This window comes from Nesoenas mayeri, assembly GCF_963082525.1.
Source record: "Nesoenas mayeri genome assembly, chromosome: 2".
Taxonomy (NCBI): Eukaryota; Metazoa; Chordata; class Aves; order Columbiformes; family Columbidae; genus Nesoenas; species Nesoenas mayeri.
Window position 1 is genome coordinate 113,742,288 of NC_137543.1, and position 21,199 is coordinate 113,763,486.

General features: G+C 41.3%; 1 protein-coding gene across 1 annotated transcript in view; it reads left to right on the top strand.

Annotated features, from left to right (window-relative positions):
* The first annotated feature begins 1,135 nt into the window (after positions 1–1,135).
* The window catches only part of ELMO1 (engulfment and cell motility 1), a 310,028-nt gene continuing 289,964 nt past the window's right edge, over positions 1,136–21,199 (top strand). Inside the window, exon 1 of the mRNA XM_080338933.1 lies at positions 1,136–1,154. The gene's annotated coding sequence lies outside the window, so the exon portion shown is untranslated. The remainder of the gene's footprint in view (positions 1,155–21,199) is intronic.

The window sequence follows — 21,199 nt, forward strand, 5'->3', positions numbered from 1 at the left end:
TGGCGCTGGGAAGCGGCGGTGGGGCGGGTAGCCGGGGCGGGCTGCGGCGCTGGCCGGGCGGTGCAGGAGAGCAGTCGGGGAGGAGGGACGGGACGGGCAGACGGCCCGCAAGCTCCGCACCTGCCCGTGACGGGCGCCAGCGGCCGGTCCCCACGGGGGTATGTGGCGGGTGGGGGGCGGCCAGCGGGAGCGGCCGCTGTTGCTGCGAGGAGGAGGAAGCGCAGCCTCGTGCTTGTCAGTGCAGCGGGGCCTCGGCCGGCGGCTGCGGGCGGGGGGGACGGCCCGGCCCGACCCGGCCCGCCTCGCATAGCGGCTCCTCCCGCCGCCCTGCCCTCTCCGCCGGCCCGCGGCCGCTCCTTCCACAGCCGCCCGGCGCGACTTCGCCTGCGCCTCCCCCTCCGCCACCGCCTCCTTCCCGCTCCGGTTCCCCCTCAGCCCCATCCCGTGCCCCAGGCGGCCGTGCCCGCCCCCAGCTGCACGAAGTGGTCGGAGGCCGCTGGTGAGGGGCGGCGGGCGGGGGCCGCGCACCTTCGGGCGCCGGGGGGTGAGTGGTGGCGGGGCCTGGCTTGACCCGGCGGGGCCGGCGCGTCGCTTCGCGGTTGCGGGTGGCCGGGAGGGCGGGCGGCTTTGGGGGCACCGGGCTCGGCAGGTCCCGCGGGGGTTAAGGCGCGGGGTCAGGCTCGGGCGGAGGCTCCGACCGCAGCAAGTGTCGGCACAGCCGCGGGCGCCGCTCGGGAGGAGAAACCAACTTTTAAGCAAGTGCATCCCCGCAGGCAGGCAGGCTGGCTCTCGGCTCGGCATTGGTACCCAGCCTTCTCCTGCCGGGGCATGCCTCCCACTGGCCTTCAAGAGCCTTCGGCAGGGTGCGTGTGCCTTTTCCTAAGTTTGTGCTCATGCAAGCAATGAAACCGCTTATCAATGTCAGATGAAATGATTGTTCGGTGAAATGTGGATGGCCATTATACAAAGCAGGGGTGCGCAGCCTTGTAGAGCAAGTGGGTATCGGGTCCAAAAAGTTACGTTTTGAAAGTTCCTTGGCTTGAAGCCTTTCCAAAGTTTATTTTGAATATCTTTTCCTTGCAGAACTAATACAACTGTCCAGCTCTCCCCTGAGAATGGTATAAAGTAAATATTGGAGTTCCTGAAAAATAACAGTGAGTACATTTCGAATCAGCAACGTTTTGTTGTTAAGTTTGTAAGAATACATTTTAACCTGCCAAGGCTCAAAATGTGCAACAAACACATTGAGAGTGCCAATGATAATAATAGTGCAGGAAATGTACCGTGTGTTAATTGCTTAAGTATAAACATGGTTGCCTGTGAGCTGTATTTCATGATACAGCAGTTACGGTGCAATTTCAGCAAGGGATGTGTTGAAGTGCATTCATAAGCAAATGTGTTTTCTTTTGCTTTTGTCCCTCAGCTGCCTGATTGCCCCTGGTTAAAATATTTATCTTTTGGGAAGAGGAGGAAATTGACTGAGAACTGTGCAAAGTCCTGTATCTGTGACTGAGGACGTTGTTTCCTCCTCTTCCCCTTAGCTCTTTCCCCTCCTTTCCCACAAATGCACACACACATGCATGCTGGCTTATCTGCAGTTATATAATCTTGTAGACATTTATGGATCATTCATTGTTCGCATTAGTCCCATTCTTTCCCTGTCATTCCTGCTTGATTGACTTATGCAGAATTTCACACAGTAAAGAACAATATATTTGAATTTTCAGAAAGTTCTTACAGTTTGAGCTGCAAGGTTTTCTTTTCTTGATCCCTTATTCACACACACACCCCCTTTATTTTTTTGAGCTGTGTAGTTATGTGGTACGGATCTAATCTGATGACGGTAACTAGATAAGGAGGAGGAAGAAGAGTGGTGACAGTTTGCTGGTAAAAGTCCGTTTTGTGCATAGTTAGGAAAATACCCATTTACACACATGTGATAAAGCTGTCAAAAGTGCTGCAGCAAGTTTTAAAAACTCACCAGTCAGAGAAAATAAATATTTATATGGCTAAAATATCAACATGATGTGAAATTGAGTGTTCTTTAGAGATGCTGTCTGTGCAGTCTGTAGGTCTGAGTGTGTGATTTGACCAGTCTAGGTGAACCTGATTCCCAGTTTATTCCTGCTGCAGAGGTTGCATAGAGGTAGTTGACTTTCTTTTGTCTCTTTTTGTAACCTGTTTGAAACTCATTGTGCAGTACAACACACATGTCTTCTCTGTAGCTTGCAACTTTGCTGTGAGTGTCATTGTCTGAGGATTATTTTTTTTTTTTTAGTGAAGAATGGCGAGGTGGGGAAAGAGAACCAGTTTCTGTACTTACTATTTTGATATTTTTCCTTATATTCTCCGCGTGCCAGGAAAAACTTAATAGGTGCACAACTCAGATGGTTTTTGATCGGGGGATAGGAAAAATTCTTACCTACTTATTCCGTAGTAGTCTTATGTGGTCATTGAAAGTATCTGCAGCTCAGTAGCCTTTATTATATTACGTGACCATGTGTGTTCTTAAAAGCAAGTACTGTTTCCTCGCTGTTCAGGTGCAACATATTGCATATGTTGTCCTGAGAAGTTGGGTTTTTTTAATGCCACTTCACCCTCATATTCACAAAAAGTGCTTATGCCACATAAAGGTGTAACTGTTGCTGAAATGCTGCTGAGTGCATTATACTTCCTGGCGGCAAGGCTGTTCTGTAGCAAACTGCAGATCGAGAGTAACGTGGTGCTCCACCCTTCCTTCCGCTCTTTGTTTTTTCTACCTAGCAGAAGTCTCTTTGATGTTAGAGTTTGGGCTCATGGATGTGTTTTCTGACTGTGTCCAGCCCACAAAGTGGTGTTGGACTATGATCTTGTGTTTTCTATGTTGATACACAGGGAGCAGAGCTCCCATGTTCACACGTAAGATGTGTAGCTTGGTGCTCTAGATGTGTGTGATGAAGTGAGAGGCTAATGTCTGTAGATTTAACTTTGACTAGGGAAAGGTTTCTTTAGATCTCTGCCAGTGCACCTGCACACTAAGGTGCAGTTGTCCTGTTCCAATGATAGGCATCTTTTTTGGATATATTGCCAACCACAACATTTCCAATTCTGTGATTCTCAGATAAGGATTTGCTTGGGACTTGGGTGAGGCCATCAAGTACAATTTTCCTCTTGAGCTGTGAGTCTGTGATCACTTGACTTTCAGTTTCCTCAAAGTAAATGGTCTCTTCAAAGTTTAGGAGCTCTCTTTGTCATGCTATGGTGCAAATGTGCAGTTTGTCCTTGTAGTAAAAACAATGTTTGTAGAAGGTGATGGGATTTTAGGAACCCTGGAAACTGCAAAACATTAGACACCCTTGGAGCAAGGAAAAGTACTGTTGTCTCTTATGGTTTATTTTTCTGCACAGTTATGCCTGGGTCTAGGAGACTTTCTCCTCTGCTTTGTCCCTGCACTGTCCTGAAGGTGCAACTTTGAGTGAGAATGATTTGGTTTGCCTCCCTGTTCAGTCACTATCCTATTAAAAAGGAGGCTTCAAAAAAGGCTTTATGGTTTGAATACTTATGACTAGAAATGGCTTTGTAACACCCATCAAACCACCATTCAATAAGGTCTGTGTTGCATCTTTAAAAGATTTCCCTGCTTTGAATTAGATTTTTTGAAAAGGTTCCTGTATTCGTGGCAAGAGGAATGTGCCAAGTACACGTTGTTTAACTTGTGTTAATTTAACAGAGCAACTGTTTAAAGGATTTTGGATAATTTTCCTTCTACTTGTGTCAGTCACCTTTTTTTTTAAAAAATTTTATTTTTTTCCCCTCTCTCCAAATTTAATAGTGGAAAAGGAGAGAAAGAGAAACTGAAAGCAAGTGGCAGAAGCCAGTATGCTGGCAGGTGTTTGATAGTACTGATTGTAAGAGGTGATAATATGTGTGACACTTAACATAAAGTAAACTGCATACATATAGTGTTACAGAGATGAATGGAAGGACAATCACAAAATTGCAAAGCTGCTTTTCAGTTAGCATTTTTGCATCAAGCTATTTACAAGGATTTGGTTTTGTGGTGTGATCTTTCATTATTGCAAGTGTTGCAAGACACAAAAGAGAAATTGAAGGATAATGTCACAACCTTTCTGTTAGTTTTCTGATCACTTAACATTTAAGAGGAATATTAATGGGAAGTCTGCGCCACTGGGGATAGCTCGCTTTTCTGTTCAGCAGTAAATATTACTGTGAAGATGACTCGTGTCTTCTTAGTTTCTATGCATATGAGCTCACTTTGGTGCATTTCTAGTGAGCAGCCTTTGGAATACTTTAGAAAGCTGAATATACTACCTGGAGATGTTATGCAAATGTGGTAAGTGACCTATTCTTGCTGCCTTTGAGGATGTAAGTCTTCTTACTGCTGCTTCTGCTGGGTTCTATTTACAGTCAAATAACACTGCAAAACTCCACAGGAGCTAGTATTAGCTCAAAGGATGGAGTGAGAGCTATCAGTCAGTGCTGACGGAAAAGATTTCCCCTTTCAGACTGAATTTGGTTGATTTTAACGTGTTTGTGAAACATCATCTTCAATAGAGAGGCGGGGAGGAGGGGTGGTGGTGAAGGAAATCAGAAAACAAATTGTTCCCAAACAGATCTATTACAGAATAGTAACTGTATCCTAGCTGTGTGTGTTTTCTTGTCTTTTGCTTCTGCTTTCTTTCTGCTTTTTATTTCTCAAAGTCAAACTCTTCTCATAATTTCTTCTTGCATGTTTGCCAACTCTACCTTGATACCCTACTCTGTGGTATTTGATATATTTATTTATCCCAGCTTTCTTGGTTTCACCAACTTTGTCCAGTCCTTAAATTCCTTCCTGTGTATCACTTAGGTTATTTCTCAATTAAATATTTTTATTTAAGATTTGCAAGGAAAGCTGTGGACTGAAGTGTGTATCACCTCCTATGTTCTTTCAAAGTGTCTGGCTCAAAGTGTTTATTGTACAGTCCTAATTTATGGGGGTCATAAATTATTCATATATTCTTAGTACATGCATGAATTCTGGTGCTTGAATTTGTAGCTGAAATGAAGATATTACTTGCCTATTTTTCTTTCTTTTCAGCCAACATACATGTATTATATAGTCTAGCAGAAGCGTAAGGGATATGGGGGTCTTGGCAAAGATACCTCACGTGAGCAGTTTGGGCTTTTATCTGGCTAGACTGGCAATCTGCTGTGTACTTTGTTGAATCTTGCTGGAGTGACCATAGTGGGAGTGACTTTAAATGGCTCCTTCGTATTTTAAGAGAGATGATAATCTACTGAGGTTGGGCGATGAGGAATTTATAAGTACTCACGTAATATCCTCTGACCAGACAATAAAGTTGATTCACACATTTCTTCTCTAATAATAAGAGGAGAAAAATGGCTGTGGTACAGGTTGGTATAGTACAAGTGTCTGTGCATGTATTTGTTACATTCCAATACAGTCTTTTCCACTACTTTGCTTTCTGGAATACAATTGCACATTAGTTTTCATAGCAGCATTCATGGCTTCGGCTGGAAATTGAAACCTGGTAAGTGTTGGCTCAGTATGCATGGACTTTTGGACAAACTTCTTCAATAGCATTGAGCCAAACCAACTTAAAAAAAAAATTCCCCAAATGTAAATACTGGTTCTTGCATTCTGGAAAGGATATCTAGTATACCCTTTGGTCTCTAGGCTTTTAAAATGCTGTAGTGGTGTTTGTCGTCTTTTTTTTTTTCCCTCTCAATTTTTCTTTTCCCACTCCCTCCCTTCAGGCACCAGGGCGCTCATCTGTTGAAGCTCTACCCCCTGTGGTTCAAGTACATTCCTCCTATCAGCCTTTTCACTCCACCTCCTGCTGTCCCTCTTAACACATACTGACATCTCTTCTGCTCACCAAACTTACAAAATTCAGGTCTAGATATGGGGTCTAATTCTGAGCTATACTTTATGTAGGTATATAATCTCTTCTATAGATACACATACAAGTTTCTTGTGCTTAATCTTTTTTTTTTTTCCTGTAAAACAGAAAATTTGAACAAATGACAACTTCTATTGGAGGGCGAAAGACAGAACGTTTGGTGTGGTGGTTGTTAACTACTCAGGAGAAGACTATAAAGGGGGAAAAAAGACCCGACCAACCAAAACGGTTAAAAAGGTGAAAGAAAATGTAAGGTCTTTACCACTTTAGACTGCTTAATGTAATTTTAACCATATCTATAGCAAGTAATTAAAGATTTGACAGCTAGTGCCTGTTCCAGAAAAGGACGAAAAGGGCATGAAAAATGGCCCACATCTTTACCATTTGTTTTTTAAAATGGTAAGTATTGTTTAGAAGTAGGTCAGTTTATCTGGTCTTTTTTTGAAAAGGCTAGTTTGCATATTTAGTAGCCAAAAGTGATTTTTTTACAGAAGTGCAATTGTGAAAAGCAACATATAAAAACTGAAAGGGAAAAATCATCTTTTCTGCCCTGTGCTGCTCTGAGTGTTCCTCTGTCCTGGCTTTCTTCTCTGATATATTTGGACTTGACCTACTGACATTTTTGCATCTGTTCTTCCCTCCATATGAAATGCTGGCAATTTCAGTCTATTTATTTTGTTAGCTTTAGGATGTAACATGTACATCACCTTTCATAAAGTTTTCTAATGAGCCCAGTGACCTGGGCTTATATTTCTTGACCTGCCAAAAATAACCTGTTTTTTCCTTCAGCTACTTTAGGAAGTTGGCTGGATGGAAGAGTGTGTTTGTGTAAAAACAAGAGTCAGTAGCATTGTGTGCTGTGTTGGGACGTTTTTCTGGAAGGCAGAGGTTTCAAAGATTTCATCTCCTGCAGCTGCGAATGAGTCAGAAAACACATTATGGTAAAGGAGAGATGTGTGCAGAGGGAGAAGGGAAGAGAATAATCTACATAATTTTAAATCCAATTCGGAATTTGAGTTCTATTTTAAAACAAGCTTATAAATAAAATGGTCTAGGGCTATTTGCACTGGAATTTTAAGTTGATTTCCTGGCCCATATGGCAAGGGCATCAAAACATCCACAATTTGGTGGTAGTGGTGATGTGTGAATTCAAATTAATACAGTATGTTTTAAGATTTTTTTAAAATTATTTTTCAAATTCCTTAAATTTTGTAAAATCATTCACCTCAATCTAGAGATGGCAAGGCTTTTAGTTTTGAAATAATTTTGTATAATTAATATATGAAGGTTGAAAAAGCAGCTGTACTGACCTATGGGCTACTTTTCTGCAATTAAAGGAATGATGGTGCAAAGGGAAAAAGCAGTCAGACTTCCCTCCCCTGAATTGGTAAATAGAGAACCACCAAACGACCAGAAAATCAAACCTAAGTCAACCCGCGGATCCTTTGTTTTCAACTAATTGTTCTTGCTGTGTTCACTGGTCCCCATAAGCCTGACTTAGGGGGATAAGCCTTGCTTTCCTGTCTTGAGGCTTTTCTCTCTTGATCTATTGAAATTCAGAGTGGAGGGCCCCCTTTAGCTGTCTCCTCTGTAACAAAGAGGCTCCAGCTGTGGATATGGATTGCAGAGAGAGGTAGCCTCTTGGGCAAGCAATTTGGAGTAATTTAGGAAACCTGTAGTTCTAATTTCATTGGAGATGGTAAGCCTGAGTCAGTGCAGTTTTCAGACTGCGGGTGTCCTGTTCTTCAATTCAGACGGTACCTGGGCAGGCCCAGTGTGATCTGCTACATGTTCAATTTCTGATGTATATAACTTTCATGGAATTACATGGTGAAGCTGTGTAGTTTTAACATGATGGAAGAAACATTGTAAGTCACTGGTTTGACACTGTAAGTGTGTAGTTTCAGTCTTTGTATCAAGTAAAACTGGTATCCTAAGTGAGTGCATCCTCAGGAGAGCTGCTTTCCGATGTTTCGATGCCAGCGGTATTCCTGCAGACAGGAGAGGAGGATTCAAGTGTGCCATGTAAGTGTGTAGGCATAACTCTGGTTAGAAGGGCTCATAAAATGTGTTCTGCATCTTCTAGCTTCTTCGTCACGGTCTGTTTCCATCAGCCTCATCTGTGTTGTGACACCCAGCCATTAGTTATGCATGTAATTAAGTGCATTATCAGTATTAGCCAAAGGGAGAAATTTGTGTTTTAAGTGTGGTGGTCCGTGTGTGTTGTCATTTCACATGCATACTAAATGAGATGAGGCACTACTTACAGAGAAACCTTGGGACAAAAGTATGTTTTTAAAAAATTAATCTGGATCTATTGTTTTGACAAAAGTAGTACCACTGAAAAATAGTAATCAGTGGTAACACCATTAGCTTTTGAGAATTGCAGAAAGATGTCTTAATCCAAAGTATTTACCAAATGGGATATGTAAGTCTAGTATAGTCAGCATGAATACTTGATCATTACCCATCTGTGGAGAAATTACAAGTGGGAGCAAGGCATGAGTGTGTTCTGTATTGGTAAAGACAACCTGAAGCATTTAGAAAACTTGGAGTTAGTTTTGAGCATCTTCTCAATGTTAAGTTAAAAATACAAGGTAGGTGTTAGGCAGAATGCATACATAAAGTGATGTGTTTGCAAGATATTTTCTGAATAAAAGCTGGGGATTTGCCTTCCTTAGGGAAAGCATGGATGGTGTGCACCAGTAGTGGAAACTGTTGTTTGCTCCTACTTTTTTCAGATTGTAATACGAAGTTACTGCAGTAACTGTAGTGCCTTGATGAGCTGATTCAGCCTACTTGGGCAGAGAAGATCTACAATCAATTATTTTCAGATACAGGCAGAATTCATAGAATCATAGAATTGTTTCCGTTGGAAGAGACTCTCAGGATCATTGAGTCCAACCATCACCTAACTCTAGCACTAAACCCTGTCCCTAAGAACCTAATCTAAAAGCCTTTTAAACACCTCCAGGGATGGTGACTCCACCACTTCCCTGGGCAGCCTGTTCCAATGCTTCACAGCCCTTTCTGTGAAGAAATGTTTGCTAATATCCAAACTAAACCTCCCCTGGCGCAACTTGAGGCCATTTCGTCTTGTCCTATCACTTGCTACTTGGGAGAAGAGACCAACACCCTCCGTGCTACAACCTCCTTTCAGGTAGTTGTAGACAGCAATAAGGTCTCCCCTCAGCCTCCTTCTCTCCAGGCTAAACAGCCCCAGTTCCCTCAGCTGTTCCTTATCAGACTTGTGCTCCAGGCCCCTCACTAACTTTGTCGCCCTCCTCTGCACTGTCTCCATCACCTCAGTGTCCTCCTTCTGATGAGGGGCCCAAAACTAAACACGTTATTCAAGGTGGGGCCTCACCAGTGCTGAGTACAGTGGCACAATCACTTCTCTAGTCCTGCTGGCCACACTGTTCCTAATACAAGCCAGGATGCTGTTGGCCTTTTTGGCTGCCTTGGCACACTGCTGGCTCATGTTCAAGTGGATGTCAATCAACACCCCCAGATCCTTTTCTGCCAGGCAGCTTTCCAGCCACTGGAATTGAACTGCTCCATCTACCAAATAATGGTAGAGAAGCTCCTTGGGTGGTACAGGAGTTGCCACCAAACACCAGGAGGAGCTGAGGGCAGCTCTGTTTAGCTCTGTCCAGTATTTATATTGAATAAATCTAAATGTCAACTGTAGATAGAAATTCTGGAAATCTTTTAGTAAATGCTGAGGACAAATAAAAAAGTATGCGATGGCTGGATTCAGCTTGATGTATCATCTATTGTTTGTTTTAATTTCTTAATCTCTTGCTGGCACAAAGCCTCATGAACACAAAGTCAACAACCTTTTTTTAGAAGGCGCTTTGTCAACAGGTGTGAACAAAGGTGAATTTAAAGTGTTACTGAACCACTGACACAAGCTTTTAAAGGAGTGTACTGAGAGACCTCTCTGAAAATATCTAGGTTTCATGAAGGGAAGGACCTTCGGCTCTGGCTTTTCTCACTGAGAGAGAACGGGTCATTCCAGTAATTCTATAGGCAATAGCAGCTGTCTCTTGGGTGGTAGTTGCTCTCTGTTACTGAAGGTTGTCCACAGATGAAAATCACTAGGTAGCAATATGATTTTGCTGAAAAATACTAAACCTTGGCATTCTCCATAATTTTCTGGTTTGTATTCATACTGATTTCATTTCTAGATATCTACACTTTATAACTGAAAAAAACCCCTGGGTTTATTCTGTGAAAGAAGAACTTGATATGCAACTTTCTGATGACTTAATGAAGAGGGCTTTGCAGGTGGTTATCTGGGTCTCATATAATGAATGTTGGTAATAATTTGCCATAATATTTCCAGTCAAAATGTTAACCAAATCATCCTGAGCTGCTGGCATAACTCAGTTCCTCCTGCTGACATAACACTGTTGGGTCCAGTAGTGTTAAACCACCGGAGAATTTGGCTTTTAGAAGAAGAGAATTATCTCAGATATACAGTGCTGTACATGTTGACTTTTCAGTTGTGACCAGTGTGCAGCCTTTTTGTGTATAGAGTCAGATCGTGGGTTCACAGTTCAGCTCTTAAGCATCGAATGAAAAAACTGGTTCAAAGAAAGGAAGGTGCCTTCCTTGAACTGTGTGAGAAATTGATGCAGACTGGTAAAATATTCAGTTGTTTTTCCTTTCTAAGATCTAACACTGATCTTCAGCTACTTTGGGTCCCATTGAGGAATTCAGTGAAAGCTGAAGGTGATACATGCGATAATTGCAAGGGCTTTTGCTATTTACAGAGCAATTTGCATACCATAAAGGAAGAAGTTCCTGGCTTCTTTCCCACTGGTATGCTACTAAAGCAGAAGAATTGTATTTAGGAAGAGAAGGACCTTCTCTGATTTTCTGTCCGTAGAGGAGCTGTGTCTCGGGAACAGCCATTTCCCCATCATTACCTTTGTACATAATGAGACTGGGTTGCTGAAACATTTGCATAAAATAATGCACCTTTCTGCACTAAATCTTTTAAACTATTTCTGACAAAACCCAGCAGCTTTCTGGAGTTGTCGCTGGCTTGCCTTGTACAGCTGTCAAAAGAAGAGCAAGACTGTATTGGAAAGAACCAGCAGAAGTTTGGAGCATTTGGCTTACCACTTGCTTCTGCAGAAACAGGGTAGAACTACTGGAGTGTTGTTTATGTCTGTGCGTATAAGAGATCCACAATGTAATGTCTTTTCCTTCTTTTCTGCAGAGTATTTATATGTAGGTAGCAGGAGCAGGTGCTCATTGCTGGTGAAAGCCATTGTATGCTACCTGCCTCTTTGGAAGGGAAAATTTGTGTGTTTTTATTTAAAAACTGCCAATGCCAGCGGCATATTTTTATTATTATTGTTATTCTCCTTTTCAAAACCATGTCTTGGACTTCCTTATCTCCTTTCACAAAAAAAGAGATTGTTCAGTTTTGGGCTCTTTGTTGGAGCTGTGCTGCCAGGAGCCTTCCTGGCCTCTGGCACTATCAACAGAAAATGCTGCTCTTGAAAGAATGGAGTGTAGTTTAGGCAGGGTAGGGAGGGGATACCGAGACTGGTAGCAAAAAGCACAACTTGGCATTGGAAAGAAATGTCTGAAAAAACATTCATGTCCCTTGAAACTGTTGACAATGGTAAAATAAGGTTAAATGAAGGAGGGGAAAAGAGAAAGCAAGCAGAAGGGGAAAGCATTAACAGGGTCAAAAAAGGGAGAGTATTTTCATGTTTATTTAGGCATAATTTTATTGGTTTTGTTTTGTTTTGCAAAATAAGCCTGAAACTGGGAATTGATGATCCTTACTGTTTTAGTTTAGTAATTCAAATCTATGTGATACATGTAATTATGTATTTTGGGGTTTTTCCCCAGCCTCAGCTACACAAGTGTAGTCTGCCCGTGGTATGGAAATAGAGTTTGAATATTGTTGAACTGTAGTGTAACTGACTCTGAAGAATGGAAGAGAGATATATAATGGCACATTATTCAGGTAAATATTCCTCAGCAACACATCACCCCTCCACAGCTTTAATGCATGCTTATTTTTACATAATGTATATTTCAAATGAGTTCAAAATCTCTAGCTGGTGGCAGGACAAGACCATAGCATGTTTGTGGAGTGAATGATGAAGCCCTGTTGCAACTCAGATTGTCCTGGGCATCAGGAGCTGTACAAACTCCTTACTGTCTAAGAACCATCGCTCTGGGCTTTATCCTTTCATGTTTTGTTTTTTTGTTGTTGTTTATTTTCCTCCTCATCCTTTCTGTCTGCTGTTGCAGAGCCTCATTGAGTCCTCAGCAGACAGCATTACTGGTTGTCTACTGTAAGGCTGTAGTGGGAGTAAGGAAGCTCTTGAGCTTTTAAGGCCAATCCTAGATTATTCTGGGTCTTTTAAGGTGGGTGGGTGTGTGCGAAGACAGGAAGGATTCTTATTGCCATTAAATTACAATGAAATATACATTTAAGTTTTGGGTTTTTTTGGAAGTAATCTTGATTATTCTGCTTATTCTTTTTTTTGCAGTGCAGGCATGAATAAAGATGGAGAAAATAAAAGCATGGGTCAGATCAGCTGAGTGGGAAGCACCCATCTTATGCAGCAATGCTTCTGACAATAACTGCTTTCTGAACAGCTTGGAAGGTCTTCCTATGAAGATTTTTGCTATGTACGGGTCAAGAGATTGTCATTTGCATTCAGGAATCATTCTTTTAATCAAAATATTTGGCTTTTATATCCATGGACACGTGTGTGTGTGTGTGTGCAAACATGCAATATGATGGCACAGTAGGGGAGTAGGGTCTTTGCTATTTTTTTAATGGTTGTGAATATTAAGAAATTAGCCATAAAACTGCTAGAAACTGAACTCCTGCAAATTTAATGGGAACTGCTGTTGGAGATGCAAGCATATGGCTTCATTCTTTATCAGAAGAGTCTGATGAACTCAGCTGGATTAATGGTTTTTAATCTCATTTTACTGACCTTTGACCCTGAGAATTTAGTATAGCTGATGAATTAAGGCACCAGTGGATTATTTGCCATTCATTTCAGAAATCCACGAAGCTACCCAAGTCATAATGTCTGTCTCAGAGTAAGGATGCAGTTGGATGTCTGGGGTGTGTGGTGAGGTGCAGAGCCAAAGCCAGGCTGCTCCTTCCATGCTGCAGTTGTTGGAGCGCGATTGCTTGGGTTGTGTTGTTGCTCTTAAGCAAAACGTTGAATGTTGGGTTTTGTTTCCTAGGTCCCCTTTTAAGGATTGAACATCATTTGCCATTAAGGGATAGTAGCGTATTTTCTTGAAAGCTGAAAATGAATGAAATTAAAACCAGCCCTTCACACTGTTCTGACTGCTGTGTTAGAAAAGGATTCTGGGTATCAGAGTGACAGGCAACACATTAGAAAATTTTCTCTAAATGTGGTGCAATACCTGTGGAAATGAGTTGATCTCCAGAGTGTTAAAAGAGAATAAAGCTTTACTGCTCACTGTAAAGCTACTGGTGGAGGGAGTAGTTACACTAAAGTAAGATGAAGTTTAAATTTAAACCAGCCTGCCTGTGCTGGTCCGTGTAGATAGATCCATGTAGATATACTTCTTCTGAAGTAAGCACCTTTGTAGAAGGTCTTGGAGAGGAAAGGCAGTGAGTTACTGTTTAGATTAGTTTAGGGGCTTTTGGATTAATTTAGATTCTTTCCTTATGCTTGGTCCTGAAGGGGAGCCACACTGATTTAAGCACGTAACATTTTGCTTTAACTACAAATTTCACCACGGAGGCAGGCAAAAGGAGGTGAAAGAAATAAATGTTTGCAGATATATTGTGTTGTCCTGACTATTCTGGCGGTTCTTAATATCCAGTGCATGGATAGCTATTGGCAGGCCCTGTGCCTGTGTACAGCTTCAGCAGCCGGGGCTGCCAGTGATGCCAGCAGCTTACTAATACCTGACTAATTGTTTCTGTCACACCTGCATAAGCCTTTCTATCTCTCCAAAACACATTAGCATTCATGAGGAGTTATTGAACCACGATGAATCACAAACCCATTTTAAGTAATTCTTTCCTCATTCTGCTTGGGCCTCCTTAAACGATACCTTATTTTTCTACCCTATAAAACCTTTTATTTTATCAGTCAGAGAACTGAAAATCAGAGGAATGAAACTCTGATTCTAGAGGAAGGAAAGTGTTTCAAGCTTACCTTTTAATAAGGGCTTTTAACCCTCACTTCTCACTTTTTACCTCTGAGCCCCATCATATGATTAGATTAAAAAGCTCTAGTCTGTGCCGGTTTTGTTAATGCAGTAATATGGCTTGATCGCATAATGTCTCACATTGCTTGTGAAGCTTTGGATGCCAATTCTGTCACCTTCCTGGGTGTTTACCAGTTAACAGCTGGTTTCCACGGAGAACTGTGTCCATCTCGGTATTGCTCACTGGGTCAGATGATGGTTACTGAAACTGTACGGGAACTCCACAAGCCTTTTCCATACAAGACAGCCCGTGCTATTCCAGGATCTTGCTGTGATCTCACCAATATGTGCCTGCCAAGTGCTTAGTTTGATTTACTGTTCTCATTTTCGATGTAGATTTAGGCAGTCATGAAAGGAAAGATTAAAACAGAGTTGGAATGACTATGCAAATAACTGATGGAAATGTAAGAATGAACAGCAACAGCTATAGAGTTGTTTAATTTCAGATATTTATTTGGAAAGTTCAATAATGATAAGGTTGATCAAAAATACCACGTTTTGCCAGGACTGGAAGGAGATCTTGTACAATCAAATGGAAGTATTAACTTAAAGATTGTGCAAAAGAGAATCTTGGGTGTAATTCTGTTTGTTACTTGATGTTTCCAGCATTTGTAAGCCTAAGCTTTAGGACAGATTTCTGCTGGCAAAAAGTATTAGAGCAAGAGGGGCTTCTATTTCAAAAGTTGGCTCATCCTTCCTTCCCCTCTGCTCCCAGTTTTTAGCTTGGCACCCATAGAAGCAGCAAACGATTCTGCAGCTTCTTTGTGCGGAATCTGTGTCTCTGTTCCCATTCCCTCTCTACAGCACCTTGAAAATTGTCAGCTGATTTAAGCCAAGTCAGCAGACCAACAGAAGTCCCAGGGATGCAAAGTTCAGACACATTTTGTGAAAGTAGGAAACTGGATGGAGCAGAAACTGGAAGAGAGAGGTGCTGTTGTGAACCTTATTAAACAGCTGGAAACCTGCACCAGGGATTCAGATGAGTTGCCTTAGCGCTGCTGCTTACAGGGAAGTTGTTTGCTTTGCTTGATTAGACAAATGTATGAGAAAAGGAATCTCTCACTTTTCTAAGGAAAAATGAAAGGCCTGGAAGCTGAAACTTGTGCTAAAAACAGATTGCCACTTCATAACTTAGCTGACTTCTACTCTGAAATGCACAGGGTGTGATTTTATTGTACACAAAGCTTCACTGTCAGAGCAGTTATAAAAGGTCTTCTAGATAAGTGAGGCTCAGGCTGCTCTAACATTTTCATCAAAGTGTTTAAATAAAAATATTTGGGAGCACTTACTTTAAACATAAAAGTGTCAAAACTTCAATGAAGCACTATATTTTATTACTTTTAGGCAGTCCTGTGCTGATCTTAGAATGAAAGAGGAGAACTATGGGCTATTACTGCTAATGAAGGAGACAACAAAAACACGCAAAAATGTACAGTGTGTCTATATGGGATAGTGCTGTGCAGATAGTAGACAAATACAGATAATGAATTATGAAATCTTGCTTTACTGGGGAGCTCAACTAAAAGGAAACTTTTTCCTGCCCAGTACGGATGGATTACAGGTTAATTTTATGTGTTTGCTAGGGAATCTTTTGGAGCTTAAAACCATCCTAAAGCATGAACCCATGCTGGTTAATATTGCTGTAACTGTAAAGTGTACAGATTCTTTTTTGTCTCTTCATAAATATTTTAAATTCTACGTGGATACAGAAGGGAAATAAAAACTTCCCTAAACATGATGGTTAAGGAAAATAGGATTTTAATTGTTTCCAAATGCTTGCTTGCTCACTAGGTTGAATTTATTACTCATCTCAAATTGGAGGAGCGATGTAAATTCAGATGTCCGGTGGCTAATGAGGCACTAGGTCTGGTGAAGTCTTCTTAGAGCTGGTCTGATGGTAGCTTCTGCCATGGCTTTCCTCAGACCACAGCTCGTGGCTTATTTCTTCCTTTTGACCTGCAGCTCGCCAACGGCCTGACCAGGCTGTTTTTTCCATCTGGAACTGGGAGAAAGAACTTAAGAGCTTAGTTTTGTTATTCCTCCCAGCCAGTAATACCATTGCTGACTTTTGGTACCTGTGCATAGATTAAATTATAGGTCCTGTAACTCAGTGTCATTTTAATTTTTTAAATAATTAGTTCACCTTCTCATGGTTAGCATAAATTCTGTTTTCAATTTGAAGAAGGCATACTACCTTGAGTTTGTCATGTGTCTCTGCATTTTAACAGTTAGAATTATTAAGTACCTTTTTTTTGGTGATACTATTCTTTTGTAAGCCCTTGTAGCATCGAGACTCATGGGCTGTTGTAAAGTACATCCACCGATTGAATTATAGCTGTCATTGCTGTCTGGTTTTTAGTCCGCTCCAGTCCTGACTGCCTTTTTTGCTCTAGTCTCTGAGGTTTTGGTCTTTTCTGCCCTAAGTGTTTAAATTCTCACGTGTCTATTTCATTTACACTTCTTAAAATTAGATTTATTTTCAAAGTCCTTTTTGAGAAGGAATGTGTGGGAATGTGTGTCTATAAACCATAAAAAATGTTAGTCCTTTGGGAACCACATCATTTTACAGTTTGTGTTCATACCTACTGATATCTTTAACTAGGCCATGCTTTCCTTTCTTTCCTTCTCCCCCCTTCCCCTCTCGGGGAACACTATTTGAGGTGAACTTTCTTCCTTTAGGATTTTGAATACCAGTCAGGGCAGGATTGTTCGTCTTTTACAGACATTAATTCTGAGGTACCGCTTCTGTAGCAGTCCTTAATATTATATGCCTCTTTTGGGTTTGTGGGGCTAATGTTAATTTAATGCAATTATTTTCAGCTGCTGTCTTTTCCCTTTAAATCCTATACTCTGCTATGCTAAGCTAATGAAACCCAGCTATTGTGGTGTACTCGGCTGCTCTGCTTACTAAAGGCATTCATAATGTGCAATGCACTAACTGAAAGAGGTTTTTCTGTCTGCAGTACATGACCGTTTGTAAAGGGCTGCAAGATTTTTTTGCCCTTCTAAATACTTTTCTTGGCTTAGTCTTTGCCACTTCCTTCCATTTGGAATTTTCTTCTTATTTGTCTTGGTTTAAAAATAAAATAATCTTAAAGTCAATTGGTGATGGTATGGAAGGAAGGAAGGGAGAGTAAAAGCATCTGGTCTGTTGGTTCACCTTTCACTGATGCATCCTGAATGTGTCTCCTGTGTCTGAAGAAGCAGATGCTGGGGATGTTGGAAGTTATGCTGGTTCCTTAACATATGGCACCTAGATGGTGTGTTTCACGATACTTGTGGTGGTAGGGCACCTGGTAGCACACTGCAATAGGAATCGCTGTGCTCTCAGGGCTGGACTGCTTTCCAGATGAACTAAAAATGCCTACCTGCTTGAGAGAGTGGAGGATTCGGCTTGAAGTCAGCAAGATGACTTCACTGCTGTATCACGTAGGAGGAGAGGATTCACTGCAAGGGAGGCGACATATGTTTAAACTTAAATATCATATAATTAGCCAAACTGGCAAAGGAAACTGTGAACAACATAAGGAATAAGTATTAAGTCCATTTTTTGACGCTTAAAGAGTTCCCCAGTGTGAAAACCTCTACTCCAATATTATCCTTTTAAAAACATTCCTGTCATACTAATGGGTACGATCGTCTCTGTCAGCAATAGTTGCAGCTTGGTTTGCTTGGCTTCCTCTTCAGGTGTGTTGATGCACCTGTTGTGGTGGGGATTAAGCCCATTCAGGGAACCCATCCAGGTTAAAAATATAATGTTTGTTTTTCTTCAGATTATTTTTCTGCTCACTTGAGGCTTGGATCTGTTCCCTGTGTCGTACCACAAATAGTTTGCCTGATGTGGCTAAGGGGCTATGCTAGAGAAGGGGATGAAACAGGAGAGTAGGGGAAAGAAAGGACAGGAATTGAAAAAGTGGACACTGGGAGAAATGCTTCTGTAAATAGACCTTTAGGGTAGATTGTAGGCGTTAGTAAGGATGCAGAAACTTGTGAATGAGAGCAACATGCCACTCTTCCAGCTGTACATATTTTTAAAGAATATTAACAGGTTTAACTGTGTGGGTATTCTTCATTATTGAAGTGAAAAGATTATTTTATTCTTGGCATGGCAGATGCTAGTAAAATCAGTCTCCTTTTCCAGTAAGGTATTATTCGAGCCCATAGGCTGTTTCTCACCAAAAATAGTGAGAGGCAGTCAGTGCCCTGAAGATATTGGCCTAATTGCATAAGATCATGCAGGGTTTGGGAGAGGAGCAGTGGCACCAAGAAGGGAAGCAGTTTGGCCAAGTTCATAAAGTGGGTCAGAAGCTGAGTCAACCCCTGAGGCAGGTCTCCCGTGTCTGTCTGAGTTCCTGTTCCTATCCCTGTCATACTGCCAATCTCTTCAGCTTTCTGCAGTAATCCCCTTCATCCCCTAGAGCTGGACTTGGAGCTGCTGACAGGGTGGAGAGAAAGGGGAAAAAACAAGGGGTTTTATTAATAAACTTTTATCTATATAGCATATGGCATCTTGAAATTTGCTCATTCTGGATGTGACATCAGTTTGTCATAAAGTCACAAGCGTGTGTTTGTTGTGGCTGATGGTGCCATCGGCAGCTATTTGCTTTGAGTGTGAGTGTGTGAGGTCTTGGTATGAAAATCCTTTGGCAGGGTGATCCTTTACCTGCGCTGAGAGTACTTCTGCTGCCTGACTTAAACCCCTTGCTATACTAGTGTCTGAAATACACTGGCTATTAAATCCATCTGTCCTTAGTGCGAACTGTACCACGTGTGTGCATGTTATCAACCTTCTGTACTGCAGCCAGACTTAAGAGGAAACAGTGATTTGTACATCCCACAGTGAAAGTGTTACTACCATAACAGTTTTTTGTGCTTGTTTGCATCTTCTTTTTCTTTTTTAATGCAGAAAAAAAAAAGGCCAATTAATGATCCAAAACTTCTCAAACTCTGTTTTCATATGGTTTCAGTGAGACCATGTTATACCTCTTACCCTATCTGTGTGTGAGGTGCTGAGAGACAGTTCTTCGAGTAGCTTCATGCTGGACCTTCATGCTTCGTTGTTAGAAGAATTCTTCTGTTGTTAGAAGAGTTTTGCACAGCCACTGTTAAGTGCTGAAGAGCTGGAAAAAGAGCTTTGCAGAAGTCCAGGAAAGGATTTTCATTTGAAGGCCTATGGATAAGGATGGCCTCTTTGGTAGCCGTGTAGCATCTCATTCTTTGGAATAATGATATTGCATATGAATCACTTTTTCATATGGGTCTAATTTGTTTATTAACTTCACTCTGCTGTCATCTGTCAGAAAAAGTATATTATTTCTGAGGTTACTCACAGAAAGCTGGCACACTGAAGTGTTTTATGGAAAAACAAAAAAAACCCCATGTACAGTTGCCAAGAGTGTATCTGCTGCCTTTTTCACTTGGAGTACCACCAAACTGGAGAAAAACTAGTCTCGTATCAAGTAAAGAAAACAAACAAACAATGTCTTATTCTCTTTTATGTTTGTAAGTGATGAGAAAGGGAAAAAGAAATTTGAGGGCCTGTATAGGTTAAGGATTTTTTTTTTAGGGAGGGAAGGACACATTAATAAAACAAAACCCCATTTGTATGAAGCCCTTCTGTGACAGCAGTGTTTTTACACTGCCAAAAGAACTCTTGGCTAGTCCACTCACAAATTTTATAAAGAAATGTGACATGCTGGACCTCCAGTAATTAACATGCTCCCAAGGCTGAGAGGTTGGCCATAAAAATTACTCATCCTGTTTTTTTTTTTTCCTTACTGCATAACTATTTATATCACTATAAACAGCTAATATTGAATTCCTTCGTCACCTGCCTTCGACAGATGAGTCTCTTGAATAGCCATGCAGAACAGGGTTGCTCTGGTCTATCTTTCTACCGTTAATTAAGCTTCAGCCCTGATTTCTTACAGTGGCTCTGCCTTAAGTTCATGTCCTAAGTATCAGGTTCCTGTAGTTTTCTTTCCTCCTCTTAGGTTTTTTTCAGATTGCCTGAGGCCCCCTTCATGCTTCTCCTACCTGCGCTAATAGTGATTCCAAACTTGTCTTTTTAATCTAACCTTGACTTTGGCTTTCTCTGTGGTGCTTCTGTGTCTGAAATGCCTTACCAATGCTCTGTCATACTTGCCCAGGTGTCAGTAAATCTATAGCAAGAACTGTTGCAGAGGTGCTGACAGGAGGCAATCAAATTCAAAACACAATCAAAATATTCCTTATTCATCACTAGCTTTTTGCTGCACCTTGTCTATTCCCTTTTGTCATTTAGATTGTCAGTTTCTTAAAGCAGAAGACAATTTTCTTTGTAACTTGGATAACACTCAGCACTTTACAGGTACTTAATAAATAGTAAATCAAATAATATATATCCATGTAATAGCCTCTTTTTACACAAATCACATACACTTGTCTTTTATATTGCCTATCCCTATTTTTTATCCAGCTTGCAAAGCAGCATTTACACAATACAGTCTAGCATTAGAAAACTACTCTTTGAATCAGACAAAAATAGATTTTTCTTATAGTTCTATGGGTTTTTCTTTTGTCATGCTTGCCTTCCTTTTGGACTGGTTATTCCACTGAGGTTAAAGATACGTTATCATTTCAGTGCTGCTCGGATGGCTCTATACCTTACATTACATAACATAGTAAAACTATGAAGCCATCTAGTCATGTGTGGATGAACTTGGTCCCTTCAGAATAGTTGCTGTTGGGGAGCTGACTGATCTCCCTACCCTTATCTTCCATACAGCGCTGCATCCAGGCAGTGACAGGCATTTCTGCTGCTTTCTAATCGATTTGCTGTTGAGATCTACTCTCTTCTGCTGGAGCCTGGCTCATCAGTGTTCATTGTAAAAAGCCTGTGGTGTGGAAGGTCAGTCCACACTGAACTGGGAGCTTATCAGGATTCTACAACTACATCAAAGTTGTGTCTCAAGTATGTATCATGGTCTTGTCTTGGTTGGCCTGTGGAAGGACAGCCCCATCTGGCTTCCATACGTGAGTTTTGTTCTACTGGTTTAGCTTCAGAAGCTGAT